The 20797-nt window shown below is 44.0% G+C and overlaps 1 long non-coding RNA gene across 1 annotated transcript; it reads right to left on the reverse strand.

The window, feature by feature from the left end:
• Positions 1–1647: 1647 nt before the first annotated feature.
• On the reverse strand, positions 1648–12016 carry LOC121657194. Its single transcript, XR_006013529.1, has 3 exons — positions 12006–12016; positions 9189–9192; positions 1648–1772 (listed from the first exon to the last, which is right to left on the reverse strand). It is a non-coding gene; the product is annotated as an uncharacterized LOC121657194 (long non-coding RNA).
• Between the last annotated feature and the right edge of the window lie 8781 nt (positions 12017–20797).

The raw sequence follows: 20797 nt of genomic DNA on the forward strand, positions 1-20797 counted from the left end.
GGAAAGTTACGTAGAGCTGCTTTAACACCAACGCGTCTGATTTCTTCGGATTTGTTGTTGTACTGACCAGAAAAATGGTTCACTGCAGGCGTGGAGAAGGAAGACCTCACCTTGACTCATTTCGTCCTAACGCCACCACGATCATGTTCCGATTCCCTGAGAAACTGAATATTTCCTAACTTCTCAACAACAGTTGATGCGCTGTTTTCCAAAGTTTGTTTTGGCGCTGGTGGAATATTCAGTCTTCAAAGTACAATGCTGGGATTGTTGGCACACAGTGATGAATGTGATGTTCCCCAGAGGAAACCTCAGCACAAATCAAGTCCTAAGGACAGAACAGCTTTATATTTAGAGCAAAGGGGCTGAGGACCTCCAGAATGAGTACATCACCCAGAAGTCTTCCATTTAAACTACATCTGACTCTTTTCCTCAAACAAACTTCAGCCCAAACACAGCCAGACATGTGGTCTGGAATTATATCCAGTTTCCGCTCTCAGCCATCCGGAGTGGTTTCATCTCAGTGCCCCCCTCCTCCTGCAGTCAGAGTTAATCTGAATGGCAGGCACACAGTAGTTACAGCGAGTCCTTCACTTTTCATAGCAGCACGTTTAACAGGAGTCCAGCTCTATGAAACCCTGCTTTCTGCTGCAAAGCGGACACATCTGTGCCTTTTCCTTCAGTTGTTTCAGTTCAGATTTGTTTAATTTCTCTGTAGTTTTCTGTTTTTAGATTTAAAGATGCAAGAATTTTGTGTATTTCTATCTCTCGGGGCAACGGACAAGCCAGCGCATACTGATCACATGTCTGATTTAAGGTTGCACCACATCAACCAATCAACAAATCACATGACAACGTGACACATTTGGTTGCTGAGGAAGAGGAGGAAGTTGTAGGAGTGACCAAAATCCAGCAAAAGCTGAGATGAGTGCTGCCTCCTGGTGGACAGGAGGACTAACACACCCCGGACATGTCAGACCTGAGCTGTCCTCCCTACGGAAGCTGAGCACGGCCATGATTGATTATTATTCTTTTTTCACTTATATTGAGATAATTAAATTTTCTTATCTCGTGATTTTGAGGACTGTTTTCTCAATATAACGGGATAATTAATATCGTCATCTCCATAAAAGGACGTTTGTTTCTGTATTTATATATTTTTCTTTTTAAAGAGTCGGCTCTTTCGGCCCAACATGGCTCTTCATTTAGCTTCACTCTTCTACTTTGTTCTAATTTTGCAATTATGAGGGGTTTGTTTGTTGGTAAGCATTTGTTTTTGTGTGTGTGTGTTATTTTGTTACAAGAGCCATATTTGCGTGTATTTTTCATCAGAAAATATCATTATGTTTAATATTTTAATCAAACCTTTAAAGAAACAACTGAAGACAGAACCACACAAGTAAATAAAGATGAAGTCTGAACAGCATTACTCTTTAAATAAGCTAATTTCTCCATTTTTTCCTGACAAACTTGTAATGAATCTGGTTTCCAGCTCTATGGACCTGGTCTGTACCAGTAGACTCCCTGTCCTCTAAAGGCCCATTTCTGCTTCTGCTCCGTAAACATAGCAATGTTTTCAAATGTTGTCACACGTCACCGTCCTCATACTTCCATGCGTGTTTTAGTTGCCATGTTTAGTCAGTTCCTCCACTAGGGGGCAGTGCTGAGTTCAGAGTTCACTCCTGCGAGGCGACGTCTGTTTCAGACACCGTTTAGTGGCGGTAACGCGTCGCTATGACGTTGTTTCCAACCGCCCAACACGCCCTAAACACTCACTTACAGTCTTTATTCATAAGCTCGCACAATTTCTACAGTTGTTCTCGTCTTCATTCTTCTTCTGCTTTTTTGTTCCCGTCCTGATCCTCTTCTTCTTCTCTGGTTTGTTTCTTTCGCTGGTGATGTCAGCTATTCTGCTCAGCACTGCCCCCATGACTTCTGGTAGTATTGGTCCATCTTCTGCATCAAGGGGCGGATAGCTATGCTTCCTGAAAACGGACCAGATTATGTACGCAGAGACGGACGAAACTGTCCGTCCTTCTGCATGTCCGTCGTCTGCGTTGAGATAAATGGACTTTAAGAGGCCCGTCTTTCTTTACACAGTGGTATGAGCCTCATCTTTCCTCGTATGTAATTGACTGCCTGGTGTGTCCATCAAAATAAAGCCCCGCCCTCTCTGAAGATTCGCCTCTTTTAGACAGAAATCGGTTCTTCTTGTTCATACACAGCATCTGCTCTCAGAGACTCGTCACTATGGTGCAGCAAACATGTGAAGGATCTATCACAGGTCACGATTCCTGCAGCAGTTAGACTGGAAACCAGCACTGCTCCCAGTAGACCACAAACACACTGAGTCACCAAAACCCTCCAACTTGAAATGTTGTATAAAAAAAAGTCCTTTTCCTGTTATTATTATTATTTTTTTAATGTTTATTTAAACTTTATGTTACCAGGAAAATGGACCAGGACTCATTGAGATTAAAAAATCTCTTTAACTCGAGTTTCCTGATGATGAAACACCGAAAGATTTTAACAGTCATGAAAATTTGTCTGATTTCTTCCTGAGAATTTAAAGCTGAGCGTGATGGAAGCAGCTTTCACCTCCTCATGTTGATGCTGAGCTGAAATTCATCAGAAACTGAGACAAAAGCCTCCAAGCAGATGAAAAATTCATTGGGAAAGAATGCGGCCGAGGTTTCGTGCCCGACTTCACCGTCCGTTTGTTTTTACTGTGGAGTTCATGATGTTTATATCTGTGCTCGCCTGGCTCGGAGGAGCAGAGTTATGTTCCTCACCGTAAATCACTTCTTCTTCCAGCCCTGCTTGGAGCTGCAGGAGCTTTGGATGCTGGAATATGTTGCTTTTTCCACATGAAATATGATCTCTCTGGAAGCGTATGTTCCCCTGCTCCTTCAGTCGTTTTTCTGGATGAAAAAGTTATTTCCTGCCTGAAAAGTCACAAAGAGCAAGACAAACTGCCAACCTTTTGTCTCTGAGCTGCACACGTCTGGTTTTTATCTCTGCTGGTGAATCTGTAGGGGAACATCCAGACAGATTTTCCTGTTTAGCTGAAAATATGGATTTCTCATCCACCTCCACCTCCACCTCCACCACCACCTGGGGCTAAACCATTTCCACCGGAGCTGGTCCCCGAGAGGACGGCTGGAATGAAAACAGGGCAGGATACCAGCTCTGCCCACTGCTGCAGGGGATGCAGCTCCGATCCCGGCCCGATACAACCCTCCAGCACGCCTCCGCCCCTCCACCACCGCCATCACTAAGCCCTCATTTCATCTGTAGTAAACTCACTGCGAGGCAACGCTGGGCTTCCAGGAGGGTGAGGTCTGCTTGTGAACGAGCAGGCATCTTCAGGTCATGTTAACAGAGCCTCTGGAGGTTTCAGAAGAATAAATTCTATATTTACTTCATCTGGGTTTTATTCTAATATAAAACCAATTCTGTGAGGACGCATTAAAATGTGTTTCTGAAGCTGAGAGGAGCTGCCTCCTCAGGCTGAAGCATCTCATTAAAATACCTGCATAGATATTCATACAGTCATGAAACCGCTCTGCCGTTTAAAAATAAATATACTGGTGTTTGTTTTGTTTTTCTGATCAACTAAATGAAAACTCACTGCAGACATTCATGCCCAGAATTCACCGTCTATGTCTTCAACTGTTAGAACAAATATCTAATCAGCCAATCACATGGCAGCAACTCAAGGGGCCTCATTCACCAAAAAACAAATTTCTTCTTAACTGTGGTGGGCGAATTAATCCAAATATCAGTAATATCAGTTTGTTCCGACATCGATCGATACCAGTGTGGTAACATCGATGCTTCGTGTAAGGCTTGACAGAATCTCCATAAATAACGTGGTTTGTGGTGGATTCGGGTCACAGCTGACAAACCCCCCCTACAAGCTCCGAGATGATGCCAAATTCAGATTTTTATGGTGTGAGTAGTAACTGTTGTTTATGCGTTAAAAATAAAACCCCTAGATTAATCTCTGTGTTAAAGGGCCCATATTATACTTTTTTATACTTATACCCATTATACTTATAAGAATTTCATGACGGTGTCAAACGTCCAACAACATTGATTGCAAAGTTTATTTCCCCAAATTCAGCCTTGTCCTTCATTTCAGCTGCTCCAGATGTGGCTCTAGTGGCTCTGCAGAGAACGGGCTGTTTGTGTCTGAACCTTTAAATGTTCCTGAGCGGAGCCTGGCCACGCCCCTCTCTGGCTGGCGCCCGCTTGGTGACTTCTGAGGGTGGGCTCAGTGAGCCGGGGGGCGGGTCAGTGACGTAACCACTACCGGGGGGAGGGGTTATTTCCCTTCATGAGGTCACAAAGGGAAAGATCTCAAACTCACCCGTTTGAGCACACATTCGCTAAAAAGTGGAGCAAGAAAGAGAGAGGGGAGACAGAATTTTCTCATTTTTGGGCCTCATACAGGCTATGAGGACACACATGACAGAAAGTGAATTTTGCAAAATATGGGAGCCTTAACATTTATTCTACCGTTCACCACTTTCCTCTAATAGCATCACAAGGTCATGATGCTTTCAGGGGTCCAGGCTGCAGGCTGATGTCCAGGTTCAGGTGTGATTGATGACCTGTTTGTACATAAAACTGCTTTTATATGATCTGAATCTCACTGTGGGATTGTTTATAACCAAGTTATCACTTCATAAAAACGAGGACAAACAGGTTTCAGTGCACGTCTTTATCATTTTTTTAATTTATTCTTTTGGTATTATGTTTATTTTCTTCATCTCTGCACACGGTTCTTCAGTCTCGTGACCTTTTATGGGCATTTTCAGGTTTCTCTGCAGCTTATGGACAGCTGATCTGTCCTTCCACCCCCACTGGTAGCAGACGTCTCGTCGGTGGGATGCAACAAATAAATCGATATTTTATTCTCCCCTCCAAGATGAGAGGTGAATGATGTTTAGCATTCCAGGTTAGACGCCTGGTAAACGCTTACCAGATGTAAATCTTCTGTGCCGTACTTTCCAGATGCAGATGATGCTGCTCTTACATCAGCAAGGCTGCAGTGAAATATTTGTTCCACAACACGTCTTTTATTCACCAGTTTCAGGTGAAAACTGACCGATTTTTAGGGTTAACCTGTGGAGAGATTATATCTTTCTTTTTGGACCAAACAACTTTGTGATCATTTGGACCAAATTTGAGCCAAACATGTTTTCTATCTGGGATGACGTGGACTGCTTACAGCTTATGGGCAAAAATTAAACGTTTTCACTGAAAAGCTGATGTCTCTTTCGCCTTCTTTTGACTCTGTGTTTTAGCTGCTTTTTCTAAGTTTTCTAAGTTTTTCTAAGTGAAAAGTGATTGACAGGTGATACTGGGATGTAGTAGATCTTTTTTATTATATATTTATTTTAACAAATAGGTGCACCCCCGTTAGAGAACCACTGATGCAGCTGTGAGGAGCTGCTAAAGTTAAACCTCTTGGCTTCCTGAGCATCAACATCACCATTATCCTGATTTGTGCCTGACGTTTTCTCTGATTTGTTCTTTTCAACATGAAAACAAACGTGTGATTTACTGAAATCAGGCGGCACCTGCTCGCATGACCTCCTGACCTTGGGCCTGTTCGGGCCTGCTGGACGAGTCCCCGTCAGGTTATGCTGCTGGTGTGCTGGGCGCTCTGGAACAACAGCAGCTTTATCAGAGCTTCCTTCTCTCAGCTGATGCTCGGATGCATCAGCTTGTTACACCAACAAACCCACGGAGCCGATCCGAGGCGCTTCCATGCATCACCGTCACACGGAGCTGGATCCGTGCGTCACTTGGGATGCTACGATCCCGCTGTGAAATGACCTGGTTTTGTTCAGAGATAATGTGACTGCAGTTCATCGGCTGCTGGCCTACATCGTCTGCTTTCAGGACAAAACAACACAGACAAGGACTACACCTCCTACGAGTCCTCTTCACTCCTCTGCCTTCTGATGTTCTTGTTTCTGTGCAGCCAGATTTCACCCTGCCGGCCTTCCTGACACCAGCTGTTTGTTCTCCTCTGACAGGCTGATCGGCCTTTAGAGTCCATGGAAAGACTTCAGACAGACATGAAGGCTAAATGATTTAAATTTCTATAAAAACTGCCAAATATTTAATTAGTAAAATTTTTTTAAATGCCTATTTAATTACACAATGTTAAAAAAGTACAACTCATAGTCTAGAAAATATGGTGCATAACAAAAAGAAAAAAATGAATAAAAAGAAAAAAATGTCTAGGTGTTTAAATGGTTAATAAGAAACTATCTTTGGAGCCGCGTCACTAGAACGAAGCGTGTGAACGTTAATGATGCGTGGGTCAGGTTTTTACGACCCGCGGCTGCCGCATATATAAAATAATCATGCCCACCCCGACCCCCCGCACAACCAAACCAATTTCCACAACCCGCCCGCCGTTACTGAATACATGCTAAATATGCACTGGACGGCTGATTTTATTCAGCCGGGAAAATGTGCTTGAGATCAGACTGGAACTGGCAACAGGAAATGACGTGAGATGGCAGGTTACGCGCATCGAACCAGCGTATTCATGACCTGCCCCGCCCATCAGTGAAAATTTCTAGCTCCGCCCATCAGTGACAATTTCTAGACCCGTCCATCAGTAAAAATTTCTAGACCCGCCCATCAGTAAAAATTTCTAGACCCGCCCATCAGTGAAAATTTCTAGCCCCGCCCATCAGTAAAAATTTCTAGACCCGCCCATCAGTGAAAATTTCTAGCCCCGCCCATCAGTAAAAATTTCTAGACCCGCCCATCAGTGAAAATTTCTAGCCCCGCCCATCAGTAAAAATTTCTAGACCCGCCCATCAGTGAAAATTTCTAGCCCCGCCCATCAGTAAAAATTTCTAGACCCGCCCATCAGTGAAAATTTCTAGCCCCGCCCATCAGTGAAAATTTCTAGACCCGCCCATCAGTAAAAATTTCTAGACCCGCCCATCAGTTAAAATTTCTAGACCCGCCCATCAGTAGTAGAAGCAGGTAATTTTGTAGCGTCGTTTCAGTGGCGACGGTTTAAAGGAAATGGCTGACTCTTTTGAAGAATTGTAGCGATGGGATTTATGGCTTTTTAAAGGGAGCCGGATCTTAATATGTACCTATATAAAATCTACTATACAAGATTAAAAAAATTATAGGAAAAATATAGATAAAAAAGGATAAACCTGAGCAGTCAGTGCAAATTCTAGTAAATGTTTTGGAGAGAACTCACAGTATTTGTTTCCAAACAATACTCTTTGCCCATCAGTGCTTCACATGAATGGAGCGTGTTGGACATCGGACTTCTATCAAGTCACAAATGTGATGAAGGGAGTGTGGAAAATTTGTTTATAAAAAGAACTGCTCGCAAATGAACAGCTCACAGCTGTGACTCAGTTCCCATTGTTCATTAAAAAGAGCCGTTCAAAAGAATCGATTCGTTCACGAACGTCACATCTCAAACGAATTGCTTTCCAAAAACCTCGAGTAACATTTTGTACAAATTTCTTTACATCTTTACCCACTATATACGTGTCCCATTCCAACGGATATAAAGACAGTTTGCCTCCTTGCTGGACTCTGTTATAATCTCTACCTGTTGGTGACCTTAAATGTTCAAAGGAAAATAACAGCCCATCATCAAATAGGTCACCAAATGTCTGAATACCTTTGCTATACCATAATAAGCAGGATTCGTACTTTAATATCTCAGTTAGAGCCGGGTTAGCAGAAAGGGGTAACTGCATATATTGTTTGAAGGTTTTTAGTCTTTTTCCTAATATCAGACCAAAATTTGCACCCCTGGAAAAAAAGGCCAGAGTGATGTCTGCTAACCCTAGGTTGCTCCATTTGTAACAAGAGGGAAGGTTCTGTCTGCTGGTTTGCCCGTATGACCATTGATTGTGCTGCTAATCAGCATAAATAGAAATCAGGGAGACCAACTCTTCCCTCTCATGGGCTCAGACAGGGGACTTTCAGTTTTATTGTAGCTGACTTGCCCCACCATAGAAATTTAGTTATTAAACTTTTTAGTTGCTTAAAGAAAGACTGAGGAACATGACCAGGGAGAATCCTAAATAAATACAAAAACCTAGGAAGTACACTCATTTATATAGTTTACTTTTTAATGTAATAGCATGTGTTTTCCATCTAACTCTTGCTCCTCTTTCTTCCATAGTTGGACCATAGTTTGGAGTGAATGTCTGATATTTGTCAGCCAAGATATGTTAGAGATGTTCCATGAAAACAGCGTTTTCAGTAGTTTGTGTTTCTACTGTGACGCTCAGCAACAAACACTGAAGATCACGCCTAAAGAATCAGGACTGGTCAGGTTTCCTCATGGACCCGCTTACTATAAAACAATCTTCCTGTAGGAGTTCTGTGTTGTCATGGGAACAAGGTAGAAATCTATAAAGTTGAGGCTTGTTTCGCGCTCGGCTGCATGTCGTTGCACGTCCTCGGCCGGTTCTGGTTCAGCTGTTACACATGCTGCTTGTTTCCTGTTGTTCACTCAAACACAACAAACAAAGCAGCTCTTCTTCCTGCTGCCAGGTTCCCTCATGTTTTCATGCACATGGCACTCGTCCAAATGTGCAACACAGAGCCCGAAGGTCAGAGCACTTACAATAACTGGACCTTTATTCATGTTTATGCATTTATGCCAAACTTTTGAGGGTTAGTCCTCTCTTCTTTTTGGTTAATTCTGTGTGGAAGCATGTAAATATGACATAAATACTGCAAGCAGCTGCCCAGTGCAGTAAAAACATCAATTAAATAAACAATAAAAGTAAAAACATCAAGCTATTCGGCAATTCAGTTAGTTTTACCATCAAATTTTAACAATATGGCTAAAAGTAAGTCAGTTCTCCATCTCAGTGAGGATATGAAATCAGTATTTGTGTCAGCATCTCAGCTGACACAAATACACAACTAAACACAATTTCTTTATTAAAAACACAACTTTATTATTTTTTTTTTACCCCTTCCTGTCCAGCATGGTGGTGGCAGAGTGATGGTCTGGCTGCTGTGTTGTACTGAACAAATTTGCGAGGAGCTTGATGGGTATAAGGCTCCTCTTAATCAGATAATCACATTTTTTTCTTTCTTTCTTTCTTTAAATATATTAGTTTATCTTATTTATTTGGTATTATAGAATTTATGTAATCTTGCTGCACCAGACTGGAGGGACAGAAAAAAAGGACAGTAATGAAGAGAAATAATAAGGAAAGTAGAAAAAAGGAGACAAAGATCCAGTAGATAGAGGCAACGAGCTTCAGTCCAACCTAACAGCAGACAACCAGCTGCTACACCTGTACAGAAACACAACATAAAAAATCCTTTATAGCTTTTAAGGGTAAACTAAGCAGACAATCATCAGGAGTTCCAATAAAAATAACCAAGACAACAACAACAACATGTATCACAACAGCAACCAAAGAAGCAGAAACACCTGAACCAAAGCATCTCTTAGTGTATAAACCCACTGGACACCTCAGTGCTGTGTCAGCATGCAGAGGATGCGGAAGAAGGAGGATCAGAGACGCGTGTGATCCAGCAGATGTGACCTCGCCTCTACAGAGGCAAGCGGCAGACCAGGGGGGCCCACAGACCCGGTTAATCAGCAGCAATCCTGGAGCATGAATCCAAGTCACCCCACCACGAATACCACCCCGGTCCCACCCAGAGGGTGGCAGAGGAAGGCCACAGTCACGGGGTACAGGCCCTGGCGGGTCAAGATCAACAGCCACCGACCCCACCAGGCACCAGCCACCAGACACCATGACCCCCACACCAAGGCATAGGGCCCACACCATGCCCGGGAGGACCAGGCCCTCCCAGACAACCACCCAGCGTGGGCCAGTACCCACCCCCAAAGTTCCAGCCGCACACCCTGGGAACCAGAGCACCATCTACCATAAAAACACAATTAAAGCCAGCGTAACATCACTAGCTGCAGCTCTGAGAAGGATCTACATGCAGTCATTGCATGTTTGTGCCTCTCACAGCCTACCTGAGTATTGTTGCTGACCATGTCCATCCCTTTATGACCACAGTGGAGCATCTTCTGATGCTACTTCCAGCAGGATAATGTCCATGTCACAAAGCTCAGATCATCTCCACCTGCTTTCTAGAACATGACGATGAGTTCACTGGACTCCAACGGCCTCCACAGCCACCAGATCTCAGTCAGTCCACCAATGGTTTAAAAAGGTCCGACCTTCTAGTACGACCCGGTATCAGAAGGCGGTCCTGATGAAGAGGAGGATCCTATACTAGAAGACGGTCCTGATGAAGAGGAGGACCCGATACTAGAAGATGGTCCTGATGAAGAGGAGGACCCGATACTAGAAGATGGTCCTGATGAAGAGGAGGACCCGATACTAGAAGATGGTCCTGATGAAGAGGAGGACCCGATACTAGAAGATGGTCCTGATGAAGAGGAGGAACAATACTAGAAGGCGGACCTGATGAAGACGAGGACCCGGTTCTAGAAGGTGGTCCTGATGAAGACAAGGACCCGGTTCTAGAAGGTGGTCCTGATGAAGAGGAGGATCCGATACTAGAAGACGGTCCTGATGAAGAGGAGGACCCGATACTAGAAGATGGTCCTGATGAAGAGGAGGAACAATACTAGAAGGCGGACCTGATGAAGACGAGGACCCGGTTCTAGAAGGTGGTCCTGATGAAGAGGAGGAACGATACTAGACGGCGGACCTGATGAAGACGAGGACCCAGTTCTAGAAGGTGGTCCTGATGAAGAGGAGGATCCGATACTAGAAGGCGGTCCTGATGAAGAGGAGGATCCGGTACTAGAAGGCGGACCTGAAGAAGAGGAGGACCCGGTACGAGAAGGCGGACCTGATGAAGAGAAGGACTCGGCACTAGAAGGCGGACCTGATGAAGAGGACGACCCGGTACTAGAAGGTGGACCTGGTAAAGAGGACGACCCGTTACTAGAAGGCGGACCCGATGAAGAGGAGGACTCGGCACTAGAAGGTGGTCCTGATGAAGAGGACGACCCGGTACTAGAAGGTAGACCTGATGAAGAGGAGGACCCGGTACTAGAAGGTGGACCTGATGAAGAGGAGGACCCGGTACTAGAAGGTAGACCTGATGAAGAGGAAGACCCGGTACTAGAAGGCGGTCCTGATGAAGAGGACAACCCGGTACTAGAAGGTGGACCTGATGAAGAGGACAACCCGGTACTAGAAGGTGGACCTGATGAAGAGGACGACCCGGTACTAGAAGGTGGACCTGATGAAGAGGGTGGTGTGTTTTTCATGAGTTGTATTAATAGTTCCATATTTCAGTATTTAACACTTGATGTGTTTTGGATCTGAAGTGATTCATCGTGCTGAATTTGAGTTTCTTATTGCCGCCACTTCTGCTTCCGCTTTTATCTTCAAACTGTGTTGCCTGAAAACCTCCCATTTAATCCAACATGCAGACGTTTGTGAGACTTAAAGATAAAGGCAGCTTTGTTTCCTGCTCGGCCCATCTCAGCGTATCAAACCCAGAGAAGTGGGTCAACCAGCCAAGCCCCCCTCAGCCCAGCTCTTCCTCCTCAGGTTGGAGCTGTGAGGCAAGAAGCCTTTGAAACCGATGCCTCATCTCAGAAAGTGGATGAAACGTTAGCTTGAGTTTTACCCGGAGGCCTGCAGGGGGTTCGTACCTGCTGTTCATGCATCCGTCTGCAGAACAGATGCAGCTTTGTAGCACCGAGCCGTCAGGATGTGTCTGCATCTGACGCTTAATGCTTTCAACTTATTGACTTTTTTTCTGCCAGCAGATCATCAACAGACTTTCTGTGTTTCTTATCTGTTTTAAGAACTCATTTTATTGTCAAACCAAGCTTGAAATCCTGTTCCAGGAAGCAAAGTGGCAGATTTTCAGGGCATAGTTTATCCTGGCAGACGGGCAACATCCAAACCTACTGAAGAGAAACCTAATGAAGGCTTGGTGTTTGTTAGGAGAAAAGGGATGAAAATAACTGTTTTCTTCATCAGTTGATCTGTTAATAACTTCACCCTCTGTGGTTTGTAGATAATTAAAATAAAAAAAAAAATTAACTAAAATTTAGAGTCTAGAACCAGAAAAACTGTTGTTCCATTGTTTGAAAAATAACTGAGTTGTTCATTAATATAAATGTAAATATAAGTAAATAAATTAAATACGCCACCATCTACAGTGTAGAATATCATCAGGAGAATCAGGAGGAATCTCTGTGTGCATGGGACAAGGCTGGATGCTGGTGATGTTCTGCATTAAAAGCAGACATGATTCTCTACTGGAAACCACTGCTTGGACTCAGGAAGACTTCCAGAGACCACAGAAACCCACAAATGCAGGTTAAAGCTCCATCATGCAGAGAAGAAGCCAGATGTGAACAGGATCCAGAACCAGCTTCTTCCATCTTCTCTGGACCAAAGCTCATTTAAAATGATCTGAGGCAAAGTGGAAACCTGGATGAAGATGTGAACTAGTTTGTGGAAAGCATGGACGGCGTGTCCTGCAGACTAAAGAGGAGAGGGAGCATCCAGCTTGTGGACAGGTGAAAAGCTGCATCCCTGATGGGATGGGGCTGCATTAGTGCCTATGGCGTGGGCAGCTTCCACATCTGTGAAGCTCCATCAATGCTGAATAGTACATGGAGGTTTTAGAGCAACATCTGCTCCATCCAGACGCCTCTTTCAGGGAAGACCTTGCAGGTTTCAGCAAGACGATGCTGAACCACATCCTGCATCCATCACAGCAGCATGGCTTCACAGGAGAAGAGTCCGGCTGCTGAACTGGCCTGCCTGCAGTCCAGACCTTTCACCAGTACACAACATCTGGAGCATCATGAAAGCAGGAATCCAGCAACCAAGGTCCAGGATTGTAGAGCAGCTAGAATCCTGCATCAGACCAGAATGGGACGACATTCCTCTCCTAAAACTCCAGCAACTGGTCTCCTCACTTCCCAGACGTTTCCAGACATGTTAGAGGAAGAAGATGCTACACCATGCTGAACACCACCCTGGAACTACTTTTTACACCATGCTGAACACCACCCTGGAACTACTTTTTACACCATGCTGAACACCACCCTGGAACTACTTTTTACACCATGCTGAACACCACCCTGGAACTACTTTTTACACCATGCTGAACATCACCCTGGAACTACTTTTTACACCGTGCCGAACACCACCCTGGAACTACTTTTTACACCATGCTGAACATCACCCTGGAACTACTTTTTATACCGTGCCGAACATCACCCTGGAACTACTTTTTACACCATGCCGAACACCACCCTGGAACTACTTTTTACACCATGATGAACATCACCCTGGAACTACTTTTTACACCGTGCCGAACACCACCCTGGAACTACTTTTTACACCATGCTGAACATCACCCTGGAACTACTTTTTATACCGTGCCGAACATCACCCTGGAACTACTTTTTACACCATGATGAACATCACCCTGGAACTACTTTTTACACCGTGCTGAACACCACCCTGGAACTACTTTTTACACCATGCTGAACATCACCCTGGAACTACTTTTTACACCGTGCTGAACACCACCCTGGAACTACTTTTTGCACCGTGCCGAACATCACCCTGGAACTACTTTTTACACCATGATGAACATCGCCCTGGAACTACTTTTTACACCGTGCCTAACGTCACCCTGGAACTACTTTTTACACCATGCCGAACATCACCCTGGAACTACTTTTTACACCATGATGAACTTCACCCTGGAGCTACTTTTTACACCATGCTGAACATCACCCTGGAACTACTTTTTACACCGTGCCGAACACCACCCTGGAACTACTTTTTACACCATGCTGAACATCACCCTGGAACTACTTTTTATACCGTGCCGAACATCACCCTGGAACTACTTTTTACACCATGCCGAACACCACCCTGGAACTACTTTTTACACCATGATGAACATCACCCTGGAACTACTTTTTACACCGTGCCGAACACCACCCTGGAACTACTTTTTACACCATGCTGAACATCACCCTGGAACTACTTTTTGCACCGTGCCGAACATCACCCTGGAACTACTTTTTACACCATGATGAACATCGCCCTGGAACTACTTTTTACACCGTGCCTAACGTCACCCTGGAACTACTTTTTACACCATGCCGAACATCACCCTGGAACTACTTTTTACACCATGATGAACTTCACCCTGGAGCTACTTTTTACACCGTGCTGAACATCACCCTGGAACTACTTTTTGCACCGTGTCGAAAATCACCCTGGAACTACTTTTTACACCGTGCTGAACATCATCCTGGAACTACTTTTTACACCGTGCCTAACGTCACCATGGAACTACTTTTTACACCATGCTGAACATCACCCTGGAACTACTTTTTGCACCGTGCCGAACATCACCCTGGAACTACTTTTTACACCATGATGAACATCGCCCTGGAACTACTTTTTACACCGTGCCTAACGTCACCCTGGAACTACTTTTTACACCATGCCGAACATCACCCTGGAACTACTTTTTACACCATGATGAACTTCACCCTGGAGCTACTTTTTACACCGTGCTGAACATCACCCTGGAACTACTTTTTGCACCGTGTCGAAAACCACCCTGGAACTACTTTTTACACCGTGCTGAACATCATCCTGGAACTACTTTTTACACCGTGCCTAACGTCACCATGGAACTACTTTTTACACTGTACCAAACATCACGCTGGAACTACTTTTTACACCTTGCTGAACATCACCCTGAAACTACCTTTTACACCGTGCCGAACATCACCCTGGAACTACTTTTTACACCGTGCCTAACATCACCCTGGAACTACTTTTTACACTGTGCCTAACGTCACCCTGGAACTACTTTTTACACTGTACCAAACATCACCCTGGAACTACTTTTTACACCGTGCCTAACGTCACCCTGGAACTACTTTTTACACCGTGCGTAACGTCAGCCTGGAACTACTTTTTACACCGTATCGAACATCACCCTGGAACTACTTTTTACACCGTATCGAACATCACCCTGGAACTACTTTTTACACCGTATCAAACATCACCCTGGAACTACTTTTTACACCGTATCGAACATCACCCTGGAACTACTTTTTACACCGTATCGAACATCACCCTGGAACTACTTTTCCCAGACCTGTTGCTGCTATCAGCTATATTTCCCATCACATGGTAAAATGTCTGTTTCTGTTTGTTGTTGATCTTCTACTGGGAATAAGATATGAGTTGATCTGCAAATCATTTAATTGTGATTATATTTACATTTTCACACAGAGAAACAACTTCTTTGGATTGACGTTGTAATAAATAGTGTAAATTTAAAATATCAGCTTTGTTATCCATACATCAGTAATTTATTATTCGTCAGATTGGTGAGAAATGCAGGAATGTTGTCGAACATGTGGAAGGAATATCAGTGGGATTGATTTATTGACAGCTCAGACACATGCCCTGCAGACATGATAAATCTATATGTGTGAAGTCACACTGTTTGCTCTGGGAAATCCCTTCGCTTTGGACAAAGTCTGAGCTCACCGACCCCACTCATCTGTTGCTTCGTCTGCTTCCCACACAAGTGAAGTCAGCCATCGTGTTTTCAGCATGAACAAACCAGCCGGCTTCAGACTGGCCCCCATGTTTCCACGCACACGAGCTCACTTCACGACTGACAGGAAGTGGCTTCATCATCATGTCCAGGTCTAAATAGAGGTCTCTTAGCAACATAGTAGTGATGGTGATGTTTTTATGGTGAAATGTGATAAATAAAGCTGTTATCATGGATCATTGTGGATTTACCAGATAGAGTCTCTGAATAAAACTACATTTAGTGGCTGGATTGTAAACCTCCTGGACTGGATAGAAATGCTGGAAAACTTCCGTAGATCAGCTAAAGGGTAAAATATCCATCACATTTACCCCACAGATCTACACACCACCGCTCCTGGTGATGGAAGAGATGGACCTCTGGGAGATCTGCTGGAGGTTTAAGGGTTATTTATCATATTTAGGAAACATCCAAAGCTTGTTTTTGAGGAAACTGGAGCTAAAGCTGAGTTTTAGTTTTTGAACCAAACATCACACATAAATCAGATTAAACTGAAGGATTAGCGATGCAGACATCACAGAGCTGACGTTATCTTCTGCAAAGTTCACGTTTCTTTTCTGGTGTTCCTCTAAATAAAAGGAAACCCAACCACCAGCACAGTCCTGCTCACGGCTCCGTCTGACCTCCAAACTCGGCTTCAACCAAACTGAACACTGATGTTTGGATGTTTTCAGGCATAGAAACAGTCAGCCATCCCAGAATACTCGTCTGTCCACGATGTGAGACAAGAGCTTTGCTGATTTGTGGTTTCACTGAACAACCAAAGCGAAGAGAAAAGGGCTGGCGGTTTGTTTTCACCTCCTTTTGTCATTAAAGAGAAATCTAAGAGCAAGCCTGCCGTAAACGGAGGTAGCAAGCTTGTTTCCTTTGTGCTGGTTTCTTCTGGAACAAGCAGCAGTTAGAGGAAAACCAAGAATCCTCATGTTCATCCATCCCGAGTTCAAGCTGGAAACCAGAGCGCAGCTGCTGACGTACTTCCATGGTGGCAGTGGAAGGTATCATTACTTTTATAGGAGGAAGCAGCGCTCCTCTGGTGCAACCGAAGCCTCCGAATGTTCGACGTCCAGCACATATTTTCTTTCCTCTAAATGAATTGATGATAAAAATCTAATTTCTTCTGGTTTTTGTGAATAAGCATAGAAAAAAGATGGTTGGTTTAATAACAACCGTCCTCTGCTGCTCCTCACCAGACCATACAGTAAAGTTCACACTGAGTCCAACACATAGGACGGTGTTTTTATTATTTAACAGCTTTATGTCAGGACATTTTCCAGGTCCTTGTGGCAGAATTTCCAGCTTTATTTGACGACATAATTAGAAGGAGGCGGACGTTTCAGGTCCGGCTGCAGCCTTCATCAGAACCTGCAAATATTACTGAACATTTCAGCTGAACGGTGCAGATAAAAATGATCACGCCCACTTTTCCCTTCAGACTTCACACTGATGCTCTTCTGCTACAGAGAAGAACTCTGTAGACCAGGGGTGCCCAAGTTCGGTCCTCGAGATCTACCATCCTGCAACTTTTAGATGCAACCCTTCTCCAACACACTTGAATCAGATGTCATCTGCATGTCATTCAGCGCTGCAGAGGCCTGGTAACGAGCCAGTCATTTGATTCAGGTGTGTTGGAGAAGGGTTGCATCTAAAAGTTGCAGGATGGTAGACCTTGAGGACCGGACTTGAGCACCCCTGCTGTAGACGGTTGTCAGGATGGAGGTTGGGAGGCGGCTTTCCGCAGCCTCTGCAGAAAGTACAGCCACTGCTGGGCTTTCTTTGAAATGTATTTGGGGTTTTCTCTCCATGTGAGGTTGTCTGCAATGTGCACGCCCAGAAATCTTGTTTTCTGGACGATCTCAGCTGGAAGGTTGTTAATGCGTAGTGGAGTATGACTGTGTGGAGACCGACTGAAGTCAATAGTTAGTTCCTTAGTTTTATCCACGTTGAGGGATAGATTGTTGTTGTCTCTCTGTACAGGGTCTCATCGCCTCCGCTCATCAAGGGATGTTTTTATGAAAGATATTAGTAAAAATAATAAAGGTGACAGTAATAATATTAACAAATAAAAATGCCAGTGTCAATAACAATGATAATAATGATGATAATAGTAATGATCGTAATAACAGCAGAAGTAATAATACTAATACTACTACTAATAACAGTAGTTATAGACATGGCTGTCTACAGGCTTTTGAAGGCAGGTTATAGCAGTTAACTGGGTGGACGCCATGTTGCCTGCAGCACAGCGGACCGGCTTCCCACCCCACCGGTTTGATTTGCCTGTTCTACTACATTTTGCTTCATCCTGTACTGGTTTTTGCATTAAAATGGGGTTTCTGTGCAGTCCTGCAGAGGGCAGGCATCAGGGGCTCCAACCCCACCAGGGGACCACCACTAGACCCTAGTAAGGTTCTAGTTTTCCATTAAACAGTGGATCTGGTGCTCTCTGATTTCCAGGTCATGAGGGTAGTTTTCTTGGCGATAGTCGGGCCACGAGGAGGAATCTGCTGTTTGTCTTATTCAGACTGATAGCTGATAAGCAGCGTGATGGGGATGGCCAGGTAGCGAAAACATTGTGATCAGACTGGTGTTGTGTGCAATGGGGACGCGCTTCTGATGTGAATTTTAAACATGCTGCCCCTGGTTTAAGTTGCCGTTTGTTTCTGCAGATCTGGGCCCAGACGTTGGCACCAGGACTGATGGATCGATAATTTTCCCTTTTTATGGATGGTGTCGAATGACTGCTCTGATTTTATTATAACGCTAGAAAAGTTAGTTGTTGTTTGAGGGGGAATTAATTATCTGTAAAGTTGTTGGAGAGCGTTCTACGTTGGTAGGTGTAACTTAGTTTACTTTAGACGAAGGACTTCATTTGTAGATGTGAAAGTGTTTGCTCCAGATGCCATACCTCTGGACCAGTTGTGGAAACGGGATGAAGATGTTATTGTGATAAACAAGTTGAAGATGTGTGAAGCCTTTTTTAGTCCGTGTACAGAGGTTAGGAGGTTTTGTGAGTTAAAAATCAGGCTGTCAGAACCGCTGTTAACATTCTGAAACGAAGGTGTGTTTCGATCGTCTGACTGATGATGATGATGATGATGAATGGTAAGTCTGAAATTAAGATATTGACACGGTCGGAGACCGTAGTACCAGGAACTGGACCCAAATGCAGAGACGAGGTAAGAGATGCAAATGTTATTTATTACAATGAATGTGCGAAGAAAGGTCCAGGTCCGGTAGATCCTTCTGTGAAGGGACAGAGGGTTAGTGTGGGTCTGACAAAGAGCCTGATGGTGTCCGTTGTGGCCGCGGCTTACTGAAGTCCAGCGAGGGGCGAGAGATGGAGGGAGCTGTCAGGAGTTGGTTTCCGGAGGTGGTGAGAGTGTTCGGTTGCAGGCAGGGCGAGCAGGCTGGCAGTTGGCTTGGCAAGCAACTTGCTAGGATCCTGGGTGCTGTGGTTATCCGAGGGATCGAGATCATGGGCTGAGGAACACAGATATCAAAGTGAGTCGTACTGAGAACAAGACACAACACAAGAATTGGAGAATGGCCTGGTTACCACGCAGTAAAGTGTGACAATCTGGCGAAGACTGGAGCTCCTGCTTGCCCCTAAATAGCAGGGAGTAGAGTCAGGTAACGAGCCTGCTGATGAGCTGCAGGTGGTAGTAATTGTGGCTCCAGACTCCGCCCTCAGTCCCCATGGTAACCTGCTCACCCTGACCTGCAAACTCAGACACACACCAAAACATGACAGATATTATACATGCATTTTATTCCAAGTCTAAACAAGTATGTTCATGATGGATATTTTTACCTAATTTTTTAGCATTTAAATTTTATTGAACTGCAGGAATAAGATTTGAAAATGTTTCTACAGAAGCTTAAACTACATGCTGAAGCATAGTGACTCTTTAGGATTAAACACTGCACATAAATAAATCAATAAATATATATTTTGGAAGTATAAAGCCCAGCAATTGACACAATTTGCACACAATAACTTCCATCCTTAATGGTTTTAGTGGTACATTATCCAGATTTCATGCCTATACATTCTTTAACTTATCATTCGCAACAGGTCGGGTAATTGATTGTTGTGCCTGGATCTTATTTATGAATTAAACTTTGACTTTATATAAGGTCCAGTTCCAGTTTAGTAATTCATTTGGTTCATATTGAAACAGAATACCATAAAAAAGATATATTTTCCTCTAGAATCCTGTTGCACAGGCTGGAAAACTGGGTTGGACTTTCTGGAGTGGTTCTTAACTGGTTCAGGTCCTGTTTAGAAGGCCGGAGTTATTTTGTTACGATCGGCAGCTATGAATCTGAGCGAGTGGCCATGACTTGTGGAGTCCCCCAGGGGTCAGTCCTTGGACCTCTTCTGTTCAACTTGTATCTGCTCCCTTTGGGTAAAATATTACAGAACTATAGCATTTATTATCAAAGTTATGCAGATGATACACAACTTTATGTGTCTCTGTCACCAGATGACTGCAGTCCAATAGACTTAATGTGTCAGTGTCTGGAGCAAATAAACACCTGGATGAAGGAGAATTTTCTACAATTAAATGAAGACAAAACTGAGATTATTCTGTGTGGTAGAAAGAGAAGAGGGTCAGCATGGGTAAACACCTGGAGACTCGGGCTCTTAAAATTACCAACCAAGTTGGTAACCTTGGAGTGTTGATAGACTCAGACCTGACTTTCAGCAGCCACATCAAAGCTTCACTAAGAAGCTTTTTACCAGCTCAGAAACATCAAGAGAATTAAAAGTTTAGTCTCCCAGAAAGACCAGGAGAAACTCATCCATGCATTCATCTCCAGTAGGCTGGATTACTGTAATGGTCTTTTAACAGGACTTCCTAAAAAGAGCATTAAACATCTGCAGCTCATCCAGAACGCTGCTGCTAGAGTTTTAACCAGGACTAAGAGATCTGAACACATCACATCAGTTTTAAAATCTTTACACTGGTTTCCAGTCAGTCACAGAATAGATTTTAAAACCCTTCTGCTTGTTTACAAATCCCAGAATGGTTTAGGCCCAGAATACATCTGTGATGTGTTCAAAGAATATAAACCTAGCAGAGCTCTTAGATCCAAAGACTCTGGTCCACTAGTCCAGACCAGAGTCCAGACTAAACAT

This window comes from Melanotaenia boesemani, chromosome 17 (assembly GCF_017639745.1).
Source record: "Melanotaenia boesemani isolate fMelBoe1 chromosome 17, fMelBoe1.pri, whole genome shotgun sequence".
NCBI lineage: Eukaryota > Metazoa > Chordata > Actinopteri > Atheriniformes > Melanotaeniidae > Melanotaenia > Melanotaenia boesemani.